The sequence below is a fragment of the Crocuta crocuta genome, unplaced genomic scaffold (assembly GCF_008692635.1).
Source record: "Crocuta crocuta isolate KB4526 unplaced genomic scaffold, BGI_CrCroc_1.0 scaffold179, whole genome shotgun sequence".
NCBI lineage: Eukaryota > Metazoa > Chordata > Mammalia > Carnivora > Hyaenidae > Crocuta > Crocuta crocuta.
Genome location: NW_027551568.1, coordinates 18,047,016 through 18,066,947, shown reverse-complemented (window position 1 = coordinate 18,066,947; position 19,932 = coordinate 18,047,016). Strand labels below are relative to the sequence as shown.

The window sequence follows — 19,932 nt, the reverse complement described above, 5'->3', positions numbered from 1 at the left end:
TATGTTATTATGTACATAGATATGCCTCAATTTCATGTGTTTACTTTAGTCTTTAACTTTAACTGCTATAAAGTGTGTTAATCAGCATGTTGTCATCTGGGAATTTTTTTTGCTCAATTTCCCATTATTGAAATTCATTCATGTTTTCATATGTAGCTGCGTCTATTTATTTTCCTGCTGTTTAATATTTCATTCTATAAATATATCATAATTTACTTGTTTATCCTTTCCTATTAGTGGACACTTAGCTGTGTCTAGTCTTTTGCTCTTATGAAGGTGTTTCTTCTGAGCCTCTTTTTATATGTCTTTTATGGTAAATGTGAAAATATTTTTCTTGGTTCTATATGTAAGAGAGGAAATGTGGGGGCCATAAGAGACAATGAAAATGTTATGAAATGTACTTCCTTACGATCATTTTATAACTTTCTTTGCTTTCTAATATTATAAAATATTCAATATCAAAATGGTCCATTTACAAGTTAGTGAGTTTCCTGCTTTTGAAATGTTCAAAGACTAATTTAATATTCACCTGATAGGCTTTCTTCTCTGGGCAAGGGATGGGGCCATTCATCATTCATTCAACAAACGTAATTTAGCAGCATGTTAGGAGTTGAGGATGTACCAAGGATCAAGATAAGCATAGTTGCTGCTGCCTTGGAGCAAGACCCTAATAGTCAATTATTAATGTGATAAATGCCATGAAGAAGTTTAGAAAGTTATAGAGTGAAGAACAGAAATGCCTGTTCTGGTCAGAAGATGGGAAGGATAAAGGGGAATGTCTCCTGTAGAAGGACCCCAAAAGCTTAAAACTGAATTAGACATAATATTACCCAAGAGTGAGAGAGTTGGTGGAAGAGGTCTTCCTGATAGAGGAAGTAGCATGGGAGGATATTGCCTTAGACATCTGCCTGTATTTCTTCTCTCCCAAGGCTAAAATATATTCTGGGGTCAAAGGCAGAAATTAGTGCCTCAACCCTCTTACACTGTTAGTGGGAATGCAAACTGGTGCAGCCCCTCTGGAAAACAGTGTGGAGGTTCCTCAGGAAACTAACAATAGAACTCCCCTATGACCCAGCAATAGCACTGCTAGGAATTTACCCAAGTGATACAGGAGTGCTGATGCCTAGGGGCACATGTACCCCAATGTTCATAGCAGCACTCTCAACAATAGCCAAAACATGGAAAGAGCCTAAGTGTCCATCAACGGACAAATGGATCAAGAAGATGTGGTTTATCTATATGATGGAATACTACATGGCAATGAGAAAGAATGAAATCTGGCCATGTGTAGCAAAATGGATGGAACTAGAGGGTGTTATGCTGAGCGAAATAAGTCAGGCAGAGAAGGACAAATATCATATGTTTGCACATATAGGAGGACTAGGAGGAACTTAACTGAGGACCATGGGGGAGAAGAAGGGGGGAAATGGTGGGGAAAAGGGAGAGAGGCAAACCATGAGAGACTCTTGAATGCTGAGAACAAACTGAAGACTGATGGATGGGGGGGGGATGGGCACGGAGAGGGGCACTTGTGGGGATGAGCACTGGGTGTTATATGGAAACCAACTTGACAATAAACTATTTGTAAGAAAAAAAAAAAGAAAGAAAGAAATTAAGTGCCTCAAACAGCCATCTTTATGTTCTCCCTATCTTTCTTTCTCCCAGCCAGGGCTCTCCTCTGCCAAAGGAACCCAAAGATATAGCAGCTTCTAATGATGGAAAGAAACTACACATCAGTTCACCAGGCAAGATCACAAGGCCCCTCAGCTGGGGGCTCCTATTGCGATTAAAACATAACGTGATAGGGGCACCTGTGTGGCTCAGTCAATTAAGCGTCAGACTTTGGCTCTGGTCATGGGCTCACGGTTTGTGGGTTCGAGTCCCACATCAGGCTCTGTGCTAACAGCTCAGGGCCTGGGGCCTCCTTCGGATTCTGTGTCTCCCTCTCTCTCTCTCTGCCCCTCCCCTGCTCATGCTCTGTGTCTGTCTCAAAAATAAATAAACATTAAAAAATTTTAAAAACACAACATAATAGCTATCGAGCATTTCTGAGAGAGGAATGAAGAGTTCAGAAAACGTATGGGGAAGTGGGCCTTGCAGAATATTGGTTCTTACATGAGAGCTGAATACCTCTAAACTATAAAATGGATAAAAGGATAATAATGAAGATGTTAGGATTTTCTCTACTGGCATTGTATTCCAATATTTCTAATCTAACATACATATCCCCACTTATTCTGGGGACTCATTCTACATTTTTTACTTTTGAGTTGTTTTCAATTCAATTCACTGTGAAATTAAAAGGTTGTGAACTGGGGCGCCCGGGTGGCTTAGTTGGTTAAGCGTCTGACTTTCGCTCGGTTCATGATCTCGCGGTTCGTGGGTTCGAGCCCCGCGTCGGGCTCTGTGCTGACTGCCAGCTCAGAGCCTGGAGCCTGTTTCAGTCTGTGACTCCCTCTCTCTCTGACCCTCCCCTGCTCACGCTGTCTCTCTCTCTCTCTCTCCTAGAAATAAATAAAACATTTAAAAAAAAAATAAAATAAAAGGTTGTGAACTTATTATAGAAACTTTTTTTTTTGGCCCTCACATCAGACAAAATCAATCAATAATTGACAATACTATTTGTGAGCCAAATAGATATTACTATTCTATGGTCTAAAATAACCAGGCAAATAAATGATGCTATATCTGAGCCCCCAGAATATTCATCTTCTTGGGTATATTTATTTACACATGTGCATATTATTTTATTTAAATACTTTATACACTATATAAATATATACCTAATTTATTATAAATTAATATATGTACTTTTTTCTACCCAGATTATTTATATATAACACTTTCTCTTCTGAGACCTTAATTTGGAAAATTAAATTTCTTCTTTTCCATTATAAAGCCTATGCATGGCCTTCTAATATTCTTTGTGAAAACTATTTGACAATAACAAACTTGTTCTCCTTTAATCCTTGGGACAAACAGTAATTTCTATTTATTTAAGTCTTAGTTTTCTGACTATTAATGTGCAAAGGGTCATATTGTGAAATAAAGGCTTAACAAATGGCCTGTTTGGAATATCAATGAGTTACTTTTAGTCACCACAAAGAAAATGCAAAGATTCTTTTAAAAAGTAAATACTAAACTGTCACAGAACTCATTTGGAGAAAAAGAAATAAAAGAATATTCATTTGAAACTGGCTGGCATACTGCTTGTTTAAGGCATGGCAGGGCAGTTATAAATCTGGAAGGAAACTTAGAGCTTCTCACATAATAAAGTCCCTTTATGACCTAGCCGTTCCATAGATAAGGAGACCAAGGCCAGGAAAATCAGTGCCAATCCAAAGTCACACAGCAACCTTGCTGCAGTCAGGCACAGAACGCATGGCTTGGACACCATCAATTGATGGCTCTTTTCCCTAAACTATGGTTTATTTCTGCTAAGCAAATTTATCCCAGAAAAAAAATGTTTATCCCAGCTTCATGGTGAAGCTGGCAAAAGATAAAGGAAATCAGGTTGGTAGAGTAGGCATAATTTTCTTGGAAATTTTTGAAGTATCTGACTACTCTACTATCACATACACACATACACACACACTCTCTTTAACACGCACTCATATTTACAAACACAGACACACATAGATGATTATAAGATATTGGAAGATGAGCCAGCCTCTTACTTTTTGTGATCCCACAGGAAAGAACCTAGTTTCTTGCATATAACTAAGCTGAACTAGAATTCTCTTAGCATAGTTCGGCATCCCTAAAGCACACAGTGTACCCGTTTTATACTGAGAGGAGCTTGTGTTTACACTCCTCATTTTAATTCTCTTCTGGGGTGGGTGGTTGTCAAGTGTGGGCAAAAGAGTTCAGAATTTGAAGTCAGACAAAACGGGATTAAAACCCACATTTAATTTTTCTTTTTTTTCCTTTTTTTTTTTTTTTTGAGACCACATGCACAGAAGCGGGGGCAGGGAGGGGTTGTGCAGAGATTGAGAGAGAGAGAGAGTCTTAAGCAGGCTCAATGCTCAGTATGGAGCTCAGTGCATGGCTCAATCCCATGACCCTGAGATCATGACCTTAGCTAAAATCAAGAGTTGGACTCTTAACCGACTGAGCCATCCAGGTACCCCTGCACTTAAATTTTATTATATGTGTTATCTTGGGGGAATTTAATATTGTAACATTAAACATCCAGTTACCTGGAACCCTGGTCCTCAGGTAGATTATCACATACCTGGTAGGAAGGTTGCTTTGGCTGTCAGCTCCCTGTCCCGATGCCTTATGTTTCTCAGGCCTTACATTTCCGTGTGCAATCGCCTGACCTCTTGCTCATAGCATCTTCATCTTTTTGCTGAGGTCTTGTGTATATAGCAGGCCAGAGGTGCCCAGGAATTATCTCCTTCCCCCCAGCACCTTTGATCCATTAGCAATTGCCCCTGAAGCCAGTAACACATGGGCACTGGTTTATAAATAGTCCAGCTCCCTCCCCCTTCCACTGAAAAAACTCCAAGGCACATGTTTCACAATGATTCTCAGGATTCCTCAGCTAATTTAGGTTCCAGTTGCCAACAATGGTAACTTGTCTGATGATGTCCACTTTTTTGGCTTTCTTCCCTCCCTGACTCATTTCTTCACTCCCCTACCAGCGGTACCTGGATTTGGCTCCTTATTAAACTATTTACACTTGAACCCTTGTGTCAGGATCTGCTTCCGCATGAACTCAAATGGAGATAGATACAGAAAAGTGAATAGGTCATTATAAACTGTGAGTGCTATAAGAATGTCAGGATTAGGATATTATGGAAATACCTAACACAGATTTAAAGGGACTTTGTTCAAAGAGAATTTCCTGGAGTAAATGGTATTTGAGTTGCTTTTTTTTTTTTTTAAGTATGAAGAAGGTTCCAGAAGGGGGAAATTGTTAAGTACAAAGTCTTGGAGGCAAGAGATAGTATGTTATCATGTTTAAGTAGCTGAAAATGATTAAGTGTACTCAGAATGAAAAAGTGAGTGTATGGGGCAAATGATGAGAAGAAAGCATGGACAGGTAGGCAAGAGACAGATCAGAAAGACTTTTGTGAGCTAAGCCAAAGAGATGCTTCTTTATGAAAGAGCAATAAAGAGGCATTGTGGGAAGTGAAACAGGGCAGTGATATGATCAGATTTCTGTTACAAAAAGATTCATATTTGACAGCACTGGGGAGAATGGATTGCAGGGATCAAGGTAAAAAGCAGGGAGACCCATTGGAAGCCCATGGCAGTAATCCAGGTACAATATGATAAGAATCTGAACTAAGTTAATAGTCGAGAAATAGAAAAGAGAGAAAGATCTCAAAATTATCACATTGGTCAGAGATCAACAGGACTTTTTGAGTAATTGACAATCGAGGGTAATGGGAGAGGTAGAATATGAGAATGACTCCACATGTCCAGCATTGGTAATGGTGTCATTTGACAGTTATGCTGCCCATTGAGCTGGTAGTCAAAGAGGAAAGGTAAGTTCAGAAAGTCAAATTGTGAATGTGGTTTTGGCTATGTTGAACATCATATGCTTCTGGGAAAATCACATGAAACCAGAAGTCTGGCCTAAGAGGAGAAGAAGCTACACCCAAAGATGTAGAAATTGAAGTTATGCAAGAAAGTGACGCTATAAGAGCTAATGCAGTCAACCTTCGAGAAAAATGTAAAGGGAAAATGCATGGCATTACTATATAACATAGGAATGCCAACAATTATGGGACTGGCAGAGAATAAAGAGTTCCATTAGGAGATTGGCAATGACAGAGATGCCCCACCCTCTGGCAAAAGGACCATCAAAACCCATTCTTGTGTCCATAGCACATATAGAAGTTTATCATAAACCTCTTGCACTTTGGGCTCCAATTTAGCCTCAGAATTTTCCTCAGCTCAGCATAGTTAGAGCAGTAAGGGTCATAACTACTTCAAAGAGCTGTCATGTGCATTAAATACATAAATATGTAAAGCACTTAGCACAACATTCCATAAATTGACAAGAACCCAATAAAAGATACATTTCAAACCATAGAGGTAGCTGCATATAATTTTGTCAAAAGAGACAAGGGAAGGAAGCTGAGGGAATTCTTTTCTGAAGTTCTTATTCTCTCCGAAGTAGGCATCTGGGCCATCAGTAAAGAGAAGCAGAGAAAGTAATAGGGTAGGGGTCTGAGAAAACCGGAGACTATTACGGATACCTAGTGCAGGAAATGGGTACAGGAGCTGGCAAAGGACCCACACAGGAGTTGTAGGGAATTGCTGAGGACCAGGGATGAGTTCTGGAAATCATAAACAACCATCTTAAACAAAAAGTTATTAATCATAGAAGAACAAACCCAAAGCCAGCAAATGGAAGGAAGTAATAAAGATTAGAACAGACATAAATGATATAGAAACTAAAAAAAACAACAGAAGAGATCAATGAAACCAGGGGAATTATAGTCTCATTGTCTTTTGAGTGTGAGACGTGGGAAAAGGAAGACCACTACAGTAGGGAAAAAGAATCAGATGAAGAAACCGAGGTTGAAGCATTTTTCTTTTTTATATACATCACCCAAGATCACTTTTGTCATAATAGGTAGAGCTGGGGTAGAATCCAGGGATGTCTAGAGCTCAAGTCTGTGCTATTGACAAACACTTCTTCATTATACCAAATCTCCATTTTTAAAACAATAATTTCTTGTGTTTCAGCTTCTTTCTCTCTGTTCTCTGTTGACATTTCACTATTCATATTTAAGGGAATTCCTTCAAAGTCAACTGAGAAATAGACACTAAACTGCTGGTAATAATTTTGAACCAGCCTTTATCGAATTGTTGCTGTTGTTCCTCATGCGTCTGTGGAATATTTTATCTACTTCAGTTAAATTTTATTTTAGTGCAAAAAAAATTTTTTTTTTTTGTGAGCATCTTTATTTATTAGGAAAATGTGAGTTAAAACCAGGATGAGAGACTGCTACGCAGCTACTAAACTGTCAAAGATTAGGGGTGCGTATGGGCACCTGCGTGGCTCAATCAGTTGAGCGGTTGAGAGTCTGACTTGTGGTTTCAGCTCAGGCCATGATCCCACGGTTCATGGGCTCGAGCCCCGCGTTGGGCTCTGAGCTGACACCTTGGTGCCTGCTTGGGATCCTCTCTCTATCTGCTCCTCCCCTGTTTGTGCTCTCTCTCCCCAGATAAATAAATAAACTTACAAAAAAACCCCAACAACCTGGGGCACCTGGGTGGCTCTTTCAGTTAAGCATGGGGGTCGGCTGGGGGTCAGACTTCGGCTGAGGTCATGATCTCACCGTTTGTGAGTTCGAGCCCCGCGTCAAGCTCTGCATTGACAGTGTTAAGCCTGCTTGGGATTCTCTTTCTCTCTCTCTCTCCTCCCCCACTCTCCCTCTCGCTCTCAAAAAATAAGGGGCCCTGGGTGACTCAGTCGGTTAAATGTCCAACTCGGCTCAGGTCATGATCTCGCGATCCGTGGGTTCAAGCCCCGCATCGGGCTCTGTGCTGACAGCTCAGAGCTTGGAACCTGCTTCAGATACTGTGTCTCCCTCTCTCTCTGCCCCTTCTCTGCTCACACTGTGTGTCACTCTCTGTCTCAGAAATTAATAAAAAAAAATATTAAAAAATACAAAAACAAAAATAAACTTAAACAATGATGGCAAAAGAAGCGGGGCTCACGAGAGCCTCATATACATTGTATGATTCTATCTTTATAAAATCATATCAAGTCCAAACTAATCTACCCAGAGAGAAAGCAGATCAGTGGCTGCCCGGGAGGAGGAAGTACAAAGGGGAATGAGCAGAATTCGGGTGCACACTACCTCGACAGTGCTGATAGTTTCCTGGTTATATGCTAGTTACACCTTTTCTTAGTGCAAAAATTTTTAAAAATCTCATGTCAGCAGAGATCATTATTCCAGAACAAAAGACTCTTTAACATTTACATTTATAGTTATTTTCTCTGTTCTCACCTTCCCCCACTCTATCTATCCATCTTTCTATCTTCTATCTATCTATCTATCTATCTATCTATCTATCTATCTATCTATCTATCTAATCTATTCATCTACCTATCTGTGTGATTCTCAGTATTCACAGTAGTTATATCCTATAAAGTCTCCACAAACACTGAATTAACAAATATTGAACCACTGCTCATAGGGGAAATACAGAATTAGGTTCCTGTGAGCCTCTGATTCCAATGTTTTTATAAAACCATCAATGCATAACAATGTTTTATGTGTTTCTGTTTAAAAACCCCTTAAGTAATATTACTGTTGATTCATTAACATTGAACTCATGGCCAGCAGCACTCCAACTCCTGCCCAAGTGAAGTTCATGAGACACGTGTATTTTGTCCATAGTGCACATTATAGCCTTCTTGCACTTAGGAACAACCTTAGACAGAATTTCAGCATTATGCTTGGGAGCCATTTTAAATGGTGAAATCACCAAAAAGGCACCAAAAGGGTGGAAAATGTGGCCCTAAATAGACCACAGAGAGGCTATGTGTATACAGTATGAGAACAACAACAATAAGGCAGAGTGTCACCCTTTTGGGCTTCAGCCAGGAACATGGACAACTCAAATTTTCACCATTCTGTGCCGGTCTGTGAATAATCACACACACACACAAAAATCCATGAGTATTGATTTGGGGGTTTCAAATCACTTTTGATAAGTAGGTGAATTCACATATTGCAGAATCTGAGTAATCAAGATTGATTCTGTGTGTGTGTGCGCGCGCCTGAGTGCATGTCTCTCCTTTTCACAAACTTAAATGCTATCCCAAGTGCCAGCCAGTATTCCTTTATGTATCAGAAACTGTCCCACGCCACAAACTGAAAGGACTGCCTATCGATGGAGAGTTCTATGTGAAGACCCCAAATTAAAGGATCCTGAGACAAGCTTATGAAGTTTGGAAACTCCTGGAGAACAAACTCTCACAGTGGAATAGCTTTTTCTCTTAATAGCATTCACTCCTTTGAACTGCCTCTTTCCTTTTAATTTTTATATCTGTGCATCTCTTTCAACAGCAGAACGTCTAAATGATGTCTACATTCTATGCCCATTAAGCCAACGTACAACACTGGACTGGAAATACCTTAAGATTTGTTTCAAGCATTTCTACTGTTGCCAAAAACTAGGTTTGGCCTTCTAATTTTTAAACACTAGTTGTCAGGATACACTCATACGCATTTCTTTTTTTGGCCAGCCCTATAGCTTATGGCGTTTTTGTCTCTACAACAGTTTGCCTGCTGCCGTCAGACTTACTATCACTGGAGAACACAGCAGCAAATAGGATATAAACTCTGCAGCAAAAAAGAATCTGCAGCAGTGCCTCCTTTTACCAGAACAAAGTAGAAAATCTCGGACTGCATTCCTGGGTCTATTGTTTTCTTAATTAATCATGTTTTGTGTAAAAAGTGTAATGACTCTTTTGCTGCAAAAACAATTGTGGAAGCCATAAATGTCTTGAGGTTCTCAGTGAGCTTCTCCTCAGACACTCAGAATTACCATTGAGTCCCCCCATGAGCTGTCTTCGCGTGTCATCACGCAGCCAAGTTATTATCTTTTGCTACATTTAGGGCACAATGGTCAAATTCTTTCCATTCATCGCCTAAATCATTTCATGTCAAAATAGATTCTGTTTCCATTAATCCCTGATGTTTAAAGTCTCTTTTCTAGAACTCTCTGTCTTATAGCTAGCTTCACTGAGTATGGATGATATGGGTAAAAGGCCCTCCATTTTTGGAGTCCAAGATATAGTAAATTATCAGCCCTCAGCAGTCCCCCACCTCCCCAAACACTGAAGGCTTATTCGTTAGGAACAATTCACCCCTCTAGTGGTAGGATGTTAGTACTGCAGCTTAAGCTAGGCCAAAGAGCTAAGCTTACTGCTGAAAGAGTAACTACAGACATTTTTTTTTCAAGATTCCCCTTTTTATGCTGGTTTGTTATTAAATATAACCCAACAAAGAAATCTCTTTAAAATGTTCATTTACTTTCTTATGTTTATATACATGGAAATGGTTAGAGCTATAAACAGGCAGTATTAACACTAATAGATTTTTGTTTACACTCATCTCCATTTTTCCCTTGTCTGGAATCAAACAGAAATTGATTGGAAAAGGGTTTTTTTTGTGTGTACTTTACCAAGTTAAGCAATAATGGTGAATTTTTTTCCCATATGCTTCCTATAAACAATGAGGTTATGTTAAAATCCACAATTTGGCACCAAATGGAAAAACTGTTCAGCTGAACTGGGTTGTAATGGAAAAGCAATGACATTACTATCAATGAATACCGGATAGCTACTGTGGGAATGATAGGAAAATTCTGATTTCAGCTCTGCTATTGTGAACTTCCTGTCAGTTAAAATGTCAGAACTGAAAAACACCTTCAAGATTTCCTGGGCCAGAAGTCCCGGAAGTGAAGTAACTTGTCCCAGATTACACAGCTAGTTAGTGACCATGCTGGAGTCCATTTCTCCTGGTATGGAAATTGACGACTCCTTCCTAACAACAATCCTGGTAATTATGGTGCAGGTCTGAAGGCAGACTGAACAAGCTTGAATCCCACCCTGTCTGTGGCTTGTCTGGACCGTCATGCATGAGTCTTTTTCATCTGTCCAGTGAGGCTGACAGGGATGCCTGTCTCAGAGACGGCGTGTACACCTTAAAATGAGATGATGCTGGAAAATTACTTAGCTTGGGACATGATGCATAATAAGTACTCAGTATCAGTATTATTATTACTGTGAGCTTTTCTCTTTGCTGTTTTGGGGCCAATCTAAAAACAGAACTTCTTTTCACTCTCAGGAGTAAATGAGTATGTAAATTAGGGAAATTTAAGTCTTTGTTTTTTATTCCATTACTCATAAGTATTTAAGTACTATGAGAGCATTACTAATCTTATCCTTCATTTATGCAGTAATATAAGGGTGATAACAGCTGTTTTAAGAGAAGATTTTGATTTTTTTTCAGGGCATCATATGCATTGCCTCTATTAAGCCAGATTTGCGAAATAATTCTAGTATAATTTAGGTACTATGGCATATTAGAAACCAAAGATTATAAAGTGCAAATGAGATTTTTTTTCTTCTGCTGACATCATAACAGTTTTTACAGAGCCATTATCATCTCAATGGGTACGGATGTCATCCAGTCATTATCCTCAGATCATAACGAGGTGGACCATTAGTGCCTTCTTTGGAGACCTTATGGTCTGAGATGTTAATGAGCCTTTGGGGAACCCTAAATCCTGGGATGGTTGGCAGGATACTCCAGACCATAACAGAAACTTCTTTGCAATGACAATGGATCCTGTCAATTTCTATTAAGGAGCTTCTTAATTCCCCAATCATTAAGATAGTAGAAGGACTTATTACACTAGCCTATAATTAAGAAAGCTTTCAGCCATAAATCCCTTCCGTAGAGTCCTTCCTTCCATTCAATATGGAATGAATAAAGGGGAAGAATCCCACAAGAGGAACTATGGAGACAGCATTCATCTCGGGAAAATCTGACAGGAGGAAGATTCTCTCTGCTTTCCCCCAAATTCCCTCAGCCCCTACACAACTCCCTTGCCAGAGCACAGAACAGGGAGGCCCCTTGACTAACACATAGAGGTCTCCAACTGCAACTGAGCCCGTGGTAATCTTTTGTCACAATTGTCATTTGGATTGGCCTGTGCCAAGGATTCATGCTAGGCATTGTGACAGAGAAATACAACTTGAAAGCACTATCTCTGCCTTTAAAGAATTCACAATCGTATTGGAAAGAGTGGATGATAAAGTACAGCAGTGACATCAGAAAGTAAGGCAACAATACAGAGAGGAATAGAGGCAGCACTAAGGTGATTTCCCAACAGCTGGCATAAGGAGTATGTGCTATGAATTGGCTGAGGAAATATGTGTGGAAATAGAGGCTTAATGAGTATTGCATTCTTTCCTATTTTAGAGGACGATGTGTTCAGTGTGAATTGTTTACTATCGATTCATTTCATTCTGCCTCAGTTTCTCAATAGTTAAATGACTAGACTAATACACCTTGCTAGGAAATATTACTAGAGAATCAAATGATCAGGTTACATTTGTTGTTATTTTCTATAAAAGGAAATAATCCCTGGCATGCTAAAGTGACAGGTGCTACAGAAATATTCAGATAGGGAGACGCACAAGCTTCATTACAATTGAGGTTTACTCTCATAACCTGAAATTTATTGCTTTAAAAAAAGCAAGGAGCCAACCAGAAACAGAAATTATGTGCTGCCATAAAAATCAAAAATGAAAGAATCCAACCCGTTGACCTTGAATGTACGGAAACTTGAAGTTCCCTCATTCTTTTTGATAATCCCGGACTTTTCATCTAAATTTCATTCGACCTCAAGCAGACCTGCATTTGGCTTATTACTGAAATTTCATTGCTGAAATTTTCCGATGTAAGAAGTTTTCTAATCAGAAGTTAAATTTATAGAAAATCTCCACTATAGTGAAGAAGAAATAAATGTCTGCTTCTGCGTTTTGTGCTTTGGGAATTTGAGTTCGTTTTATTGTGATGTTTCCAAAGCAGGTCTTCTTCAATACTAACAAGGGAAACAATCACCCAGGACTTCATCTCTGAACCAAAGCCCTGAATGAATTGAAAATTTATAAAGGGGTCTGAGCTTCACTTTAAGTTGTTAATAAGAAACTCCTGGGTTTAACTGTTGCTTTAAGGGCATTCAGAAACCAAGGTCCATGATCCGATATTTGAGACTTTCTTCATTGTTCTATTTAAGTTCCTTGAGGCAATTCGTCATCTTTTTGTTTCTCTTTTGCTTATAATCACTTGGTATTTGACTATCATGTCAGAGAAAGCTGAGTAGCTATACTAAGCCCTAAAGATAGGTGTAGTAAGCAACCTGGTTGGAACATTTGCAGCTTACAAGGGCATTTCACGAGCATTCCTCAAGTTCATCTACCTGGCATACCTGCTCCTGCTTCTTTTCACAGGAAAGACCCTTTAAAATACTGACCATTCTCCACTCTGCTAACTATTCCCTAATGTAAGCACAAAGCCTTCTGGCCATAAAGCTGCTTAAAATGAATTGTGAAAAACAAGAAAAACAATAACAAAAAAAGTGTAACACATGCCTTCCTGCTCTCTGCCTGCTTTCTCGATCCTGGAGATGCAATCACACACACACACACACACACACACACACACACACACACACACCACATACAGTTTTTCTTCCCTCTACTTATTCCCCTCAAAGGACAGCTCTGTGGTGAGACACTTTTATTTAGAAAGCCAGAAAACATTTCAGAATTCCATCAAATATCTGAATAAGCCCCTGGTTTTCATGAGCTCTAACTCAGGAACTGAGTATCTTCCCCTTAAAAGATAGCCTTGGACCCTAACAATTGCACAAGCAACCTTCATTTGCATTATCCAAGAGGGTACAGCCCATTTTAGTCTTCAGATGTGGATGATACACGCTTATGAGAATTGTTCACCAGAGCTGTGGGGGAAAGACCTGACATCAGTCCCAGATCAAATTAGAGATTAAAAAAAAAACTAAACCAAATATAAGCCCTTGAAGGGCAGATGTAAATTGGATAAGCTTCAATATTACAAGACTAACAAGAAAGAATTCTGAGACAAGAATGAAAAGCAGAACACATCCACTCTAAGTTGCTCCTGAAGGAAAAGATAGAACAAACTGGGCTGCATTGGCTGCTTTTCCTGCTTATACGGGAAGGCATAATGGGGGTGCCCTTGGGATACCATGGAATATTGGTAAGAGCTACATCTCCCTCCAGGAAGTGTCCAGTTATACCAAGAAGACAAGATACAGGGTCAGCAGGAAGGAGGTAAGATATAAGAACTGACCTGCACAGTGCCTTCCCACTTGGGTGTGAAGCAAACTCTTTTTGTTTCCTTGACTGCTAATACTCTAGCGAGTATTGTAGAATTTTCTGCAATAATTCTTTATCTGTTCAGTCCAATATGATAGCCACTAGCCTCACCTGGCTAATGAGGCCATGAATTCTTGTTCATGCAGCTACGGAAATGAATTTTTAATTTTATGTGATTAGAATTAATTTACAGTTAAATAGTTATCAATGTAGGGGCCACCATATTGTACAGCACAACTGTAGCAGATGGGCATCATTACAAAGACTTTTACTGGGCCACATGATCTTTTTTTAAATGTTTATTTATTTTTTAAAGAGAGAGAGAAAAAGAGAGAGAGAGACAGAGAGCGAGCGAGCAGGAGAGGGACAGAGAAAGAAGGAGTCACAGAATCCAAAGCAGGTTCCAGGCTCTGAGCTGTCAGCACAGAGCTCGATGTGGGGCTCGAACTCACAAACTTTGAGATCATGACCTGAGCTGAAGTCGGATGCTTAACTGACTGAGCCACTCAGGCACCCCACATGATATTGAGATAATCTCAGTACCTGCCCTGAGATGCTGTGGGACCTTGAACGAGTTACTTAACCTCTCGGAGCCTCCAATCCTTTGACTCTAAAACAGCTAAAACAATATCTAATTCTTGCGGGTTGGATCTTAGGACCTCACACATAGTATCCAATATCTCTGTCATATCCTAGTCTGATGCTCGCTCTGCTTCTTCAAAATGGTGGTAAACAAGCCTTTAGTAGTGTGATCGTGAGGTGTGGGGGAGGGGAAGTGTTCTGTGGCTCTATGATTAGGTCTCAGTCTTCAGTGAGCCTGTATCTGTGGGACTGTGAATTTCATACAAGCTTCACAGCCCTCCCCTATCTGCTGCCTTAGATGGGACAAAATGGTGACAGAGGGCTGAAGCTGGGTATTTCCTATCCCTCAGGTCAGTTAGGAGCTGACAAATAATCTAAACTCCAGTAAAACACTCTCTAATGAATAGTTTCTGTTACAAGGAGCAGAGTGCTCTGGTTTATTTCAAAATGGCTACTTTTCCTATCCCCCTGTTAGAAGCATAAAAGAATTTTTCTCTGATTCACCATGAGAATCTGGTCAAGCCCTTGAAGGCAAAACTCACAGAAGTGTGGGGTTCCCCATAACTGGGCCACCCTGGAGTTTTTGGCCCTCACGCTTGCCTCCAACGAGCCTCCAGCAATTCATCAACTACAGTTCAGATTCTCCTCCCCCTGCACTGCTTCCCTTGTAAGTTTCTGCTCCACCTGCTTCAAATTCTGTGCCTCCCTGTCTCTCTGACCCTCCCCCTCTCATGCTCTGTCTCTCTCTGTCTCAAAAATAAATAAAACATTTAAAAAAAGTTTCTGCTACAGTAAGTTGTGCTTCCCTGTATATACTTGTCAGTCTCTCCATTTTGGGGGGACAGGGACTCGTCTGGTGACTTCCACTCACAAATGGATCTAAGAGTTGTTGCCTTTCAGTTGGCTTACCTTTTTACTTGTCTGGATGGAGTGACAACTTCTAAGGCCCTGACACGCCAGACCAAAAACTGGAAGTCCACATTGTGTTAGGTTAAGAAAGTGCATGATGATAAAGAGAAGAACGGAGTTAGAGAGAAGACAGTTGATTGGAAGAGGTATAAAGAAAAAAAGGGGGGGGAACTTAAGGGAACGTAAGCGGACATAAGGGATAGAAGGAAAAGGAGGAGGGAAAGGAAAAGAGAAAGGAAGAAGAAAAAGGAAGAGGAAAAAATGACCCACCACAGTATCAAACATATAGTAGGCATTTAATACCTATGAGTTCCCCTCCCTTTCTCTTGACAACCCCTCACAAAAGAAAGTGTCCCTCTCCCTGCCCACCAGGCCACAATACCTACTGGTTACTTCCACAGAGCAAGCCTTCCTTGGACTATTTATGTTCCCACCTTCTGTGATGGGTCAATCATTCTAGATCACAGATAAACCAAGTATCAGACGGAGAAAATACAAGAATAGGTTTAAAAGTTTTTAAGGTCTCCTCTAAATCTCCTCTGCTTTCCTTTGCAATTTCCACAAATCATATCTCAGAAGGAGACCATGTTAAGATGCTGTCAATCAGTAATAGCTTGGCACAGATCCAATTATCAGAATATATTAATTAGTTCTTCCACTTGCCAACTAGGTATCGAGGACTTACTTTATGCCAGAAAATACAGAAGGTATTGGGGGACATCATAGCAAGCCACATATGCAGTTACTATCTTCACTGAGCCCAGATGGTAGAAAGAAGACCCTGGGTGAGTCACAAGACACATCATGCAGGGAAGCCAGGCCTAAACAGGGAACTTTGAAAAATCCGCCAGAACACAGAGAAGAGGAGGAAGAGCCAAAAAGTGAGATGTCAAATCTCAAGCAGATAATTGGGTGGCTGCTGAGAACTATCTATGCAGGCCTTGCCGCTGCATTTAAGAATGGTACTCTCTGTAAACAAGCTTAAGAGAATTTGCATCCAGTGAAGTTTGCAAAGCGCCACTAACAGTAAATCAGCATCTCAGATGCAGACAAAGGTTTAATATTTTTGTCTGGGTAAGTCTAACTCTCTCTCTAAAACCAAAAGTGGTATACCTGCACCCAGGTCTTATCTTCTAATGCCATTCTCTAACTAAAGACAGGGAAACACTGTCCAGAAGAGCCTGGAACATCGTGTAGTGTCATTAAGTAAGCAGGTGCTCAAAAAACAAAACGATGAAGGCATGTCAAAGGAAGACAGGAGCAACTGAAAGAGCTCCCATTGACCAAGCTGGAACATTCTGAGCAACAAAGTAAGTAACATAGTATTGGGTTATAACTCAGAGTGTAAAATAAATATGTCTGTGTCAATTCTGATATAAATATGTGGTTGAATAAATAAATAAATAAATAAATAAATAAGGAGAAGAAATAAGTCTCCCATACAGAAGAATACCAAATCATTTATATAGACACATCGCCTTCAAGGATTAAAGTTTGTAGTTTATTTTATTATTATTTTATTTACTTATTTTGATTATTGCTGTTTTTGCTATTCATGATATTGCTAACTAAAGGACCTGGTATACTCTTTCTTTGTTTATTTTGTTTTAAATTAGAGGTAAGAAAGCTGAGAGATATGGGTGAAAGTCAACAAGAAGTGTTATCTGAGACCCATCCAATTAAATGGACCGTGGATGGAGAGGGAGCACAGAAACTGTTGGGAAAATAGTGACATCAAAATGTTATCATCCACCAAATGCTAATTGCATCAGGATGCTTCACATATCAGAATGGGATTGTTACTGGTGTGGATTTCCCCAGCAAGGAAATACATTGACTTATAAAATTAGTTTTGTTTTATTTTGTTGCAGTTCCACTATTATCCCTACAATAGAAGAAACATCTATATGGGAAATTACCTTCAAGAGTGCAAAACCCTTTCAAACTAAATGTCGTTAATCTTCCCAGCACTAGCTGTGTCAAGGGGCAAGCTCTGTGCTTTGGAGCTGCCATCTTGAGACTCGGGCTGATGAACTTATTAGGGTGTGTGGCAAAACCAAGATGGACTCCAGGCGCGACACATGCATCCAGGATCCGAAGCCTCAGCAACTTCCTAGGGGACTTCATCTGAAGAACCCACAGAAGTAATGAAAATGACTTTCATCTGAATTTTGCACTAAGTGTGACCCCTGCATTTTCCTAATATGTCTGCGTGGAAAGAGGGATTAAATGAGTTAGCACCTCAGTGAGTCAGCAGTGCTCAAAGAAAAGAAGTCTACAACCCCAGAGCTTCCCCCAGTGATCTTTCTAAAATAAAAACCACACACAAAACAAAACAAAACAAAAAACCTAGCTATGTTGGTTCTCCTACCAACACTCTCAACCACCCCTGGATTCCTGGGAATAAAATACGAAACTTCTGGGCATAGGAGGCAGGCCCTTCACAATCTAGAGCTACCTCTTCAGACTCATCTGTCACAACCTGCTCACGCTTTTCTACCAGTGAAACCAAACTCATGCTTCCAAGCTCTCAACCCACGCTATGTCTTTGTGCATGTAGCCCTCACTGTCTGAAATGGACTCCCACCCCCTCCGCAGCCCCCACGCAGCCCACTTGGCAAGCTCCTTTTACCATTCAAAGCTCTCGTCAGAAACTTCTGTCACCATTTACTATGACCCACCATCCCAGTTTGCATGGAGTTGAGGAATTTCCAGGGACTTGGAATTCCAGTGCTAAAAGAAGGAAAAAATCCAAGCAGGTGGGGACAAGCTGGTCACCCTAGCCCACCCCTCACTGAGAGAATTAATCTTTCTCTCTAATTTCCCCACACTTTGAATTTTTAATGTTACTCTGAGTGGCACACTGCAGGGCATTTATTCACAGCTTCCCTATTAGAATGTAAACTCAGAGGGCAGGGATGGTGTTTCCTCTGCCTTTGTAGTCCTCAGCAGTATTCCTTAAGGGCAGCAGTATATTAGAATTACCTGAAAACTTGTTGTTGTTGTTGTTGTTGTTGTATTTTTGTTTTCATTAAATGCCCTCTGACTTGCAGAGATTCGGATTTAATTGATCCAGGGTGAGGCCTGCGCATGGGTTATTTTTTGAAGCTTAACCAAGTGATTCTAATATGCAGTCAAGGTTGCTAACACCTGCTCTAGGGTAATGATCCTCAGCTGGGATGGTACGCACATCAAAACACATCACCCTAGGCCCAACTCCCCACAGATTCCAATTTAATTCATCTGGAATGAGGTCCAGGCAGCTGTCTCTTTAAGCATCAGGTGATTCTAATTCATGGTTATGGTCAATCCATGTTTCCATGTATGTGTATATATAACCAAACTAAATTCCAAGCCATTCCTTTTGCACTTATCTCTTGCCAGGCCTCTAAGTATTAATGAGTGCGGGTTGCAAACAGATTTTAATATATAATGGAATTAATACCTTCAATTTTTGGCTCATAACATTATAAAAGCTTTTTTTTTTTCCCTCCAAAGGATGTCCAAGCAGGATCCTTCATACCCACATCAACCAACTACACCCTTCTCTACCTTCAGGTCATCACTCATTATCAGCCCTTCTCAAAGCCCTTCTCCCAATGTCTTTGATACTCTGCTCACATTCATGGCTTTGTTTGCCTTCCTTCTCGCTAACACATGTACAAAGAATAGTTCCCCAACTCTGCTGTGACATCTTTCTTACCCTCTCCTGGTCTCTTCCTGCTCCCTGGATGTTCTCCATAAACCACGAAGACACTGGATGGTTTTTTTCTCTCTTGAACACAGTAAAATAATTCCCCAAATCAGAAATCTTTCACTTTTTCTGAAAGGATTTGCTCATAGATTTTCAAATGTTTTGGTTCTTTTATGTCACTAGGATATGAGCTCAGATATCTCCCCTGAGAGACACCTGTCCTATCTGTCCAGTCCAGAGGAACCTCCCATACTTACCATGCTCTATCATGACAGCTCTGATTAGTTTTCGTCATAGCATTTATTATTTTCTGAAATTCTATTATTTGCTGTTCTTTTTATGCCTGATTCCCATTTATAGAATGTAAACTCCATGAGGGAAAAGAATGTTTACTACTGTATCATCAACACCTATAGCAATACCTGGCCCATAATATTTATAAGAAGGAAATGAATACCTATATATGCATAGATAGCAGAGGAACTAATTGGGTAACCAATATGGATGAGTCTGGAGCTATGGACTTTTCTACCAAATGTACCTATCTGAAGCATAATTCAGACTCTATAAAATATGCAAAAAGTAGGTTTCACCCAGTCAAACCTTATATTGCCATATTCAAGACAGTGTGATTTCATGAAAATCATGCACTCTGATAATAGATGCTCTTTACTTGGAATTCTGCCCATTTCCTCCCTTGCTATATCACGTAGGGCAGATTCAATGTCAACATTAGCATCACCCAGGAAATTACTAGAAATGCAAATCTTTGGGTCCTACTCCTGACCTGCCGAATAAGAGTATCTGGAAATGGGGCCCATGAAAGGACTCTACCAAG

At 40.1% G+C, this 19,932-nt stretch overlaps 1 long non-coding RNA gene across 1 annotated transcript in view; it reads right to left on the bottom strand.

Annotated features, from left to right (window-relative positions):
• LOC144220333 (uncharacterized) overlaps positions 1–19,142 on the bottom strand; it is a 97,705-nt gene extending 78,563 nt beyond the window's left edge. The window contains exon 1 of the long non-coding RNA XR_013331699.1: positions 19,104–19,142. This is a non-coding gene — a long non-coding RNA (uncharacterized LOC144220333). The remainder of the gene's footprint in view (positions 1–19,103) is intronic.
• Positions 19,143–19,932: the final 790 nt, after the last annotated feature.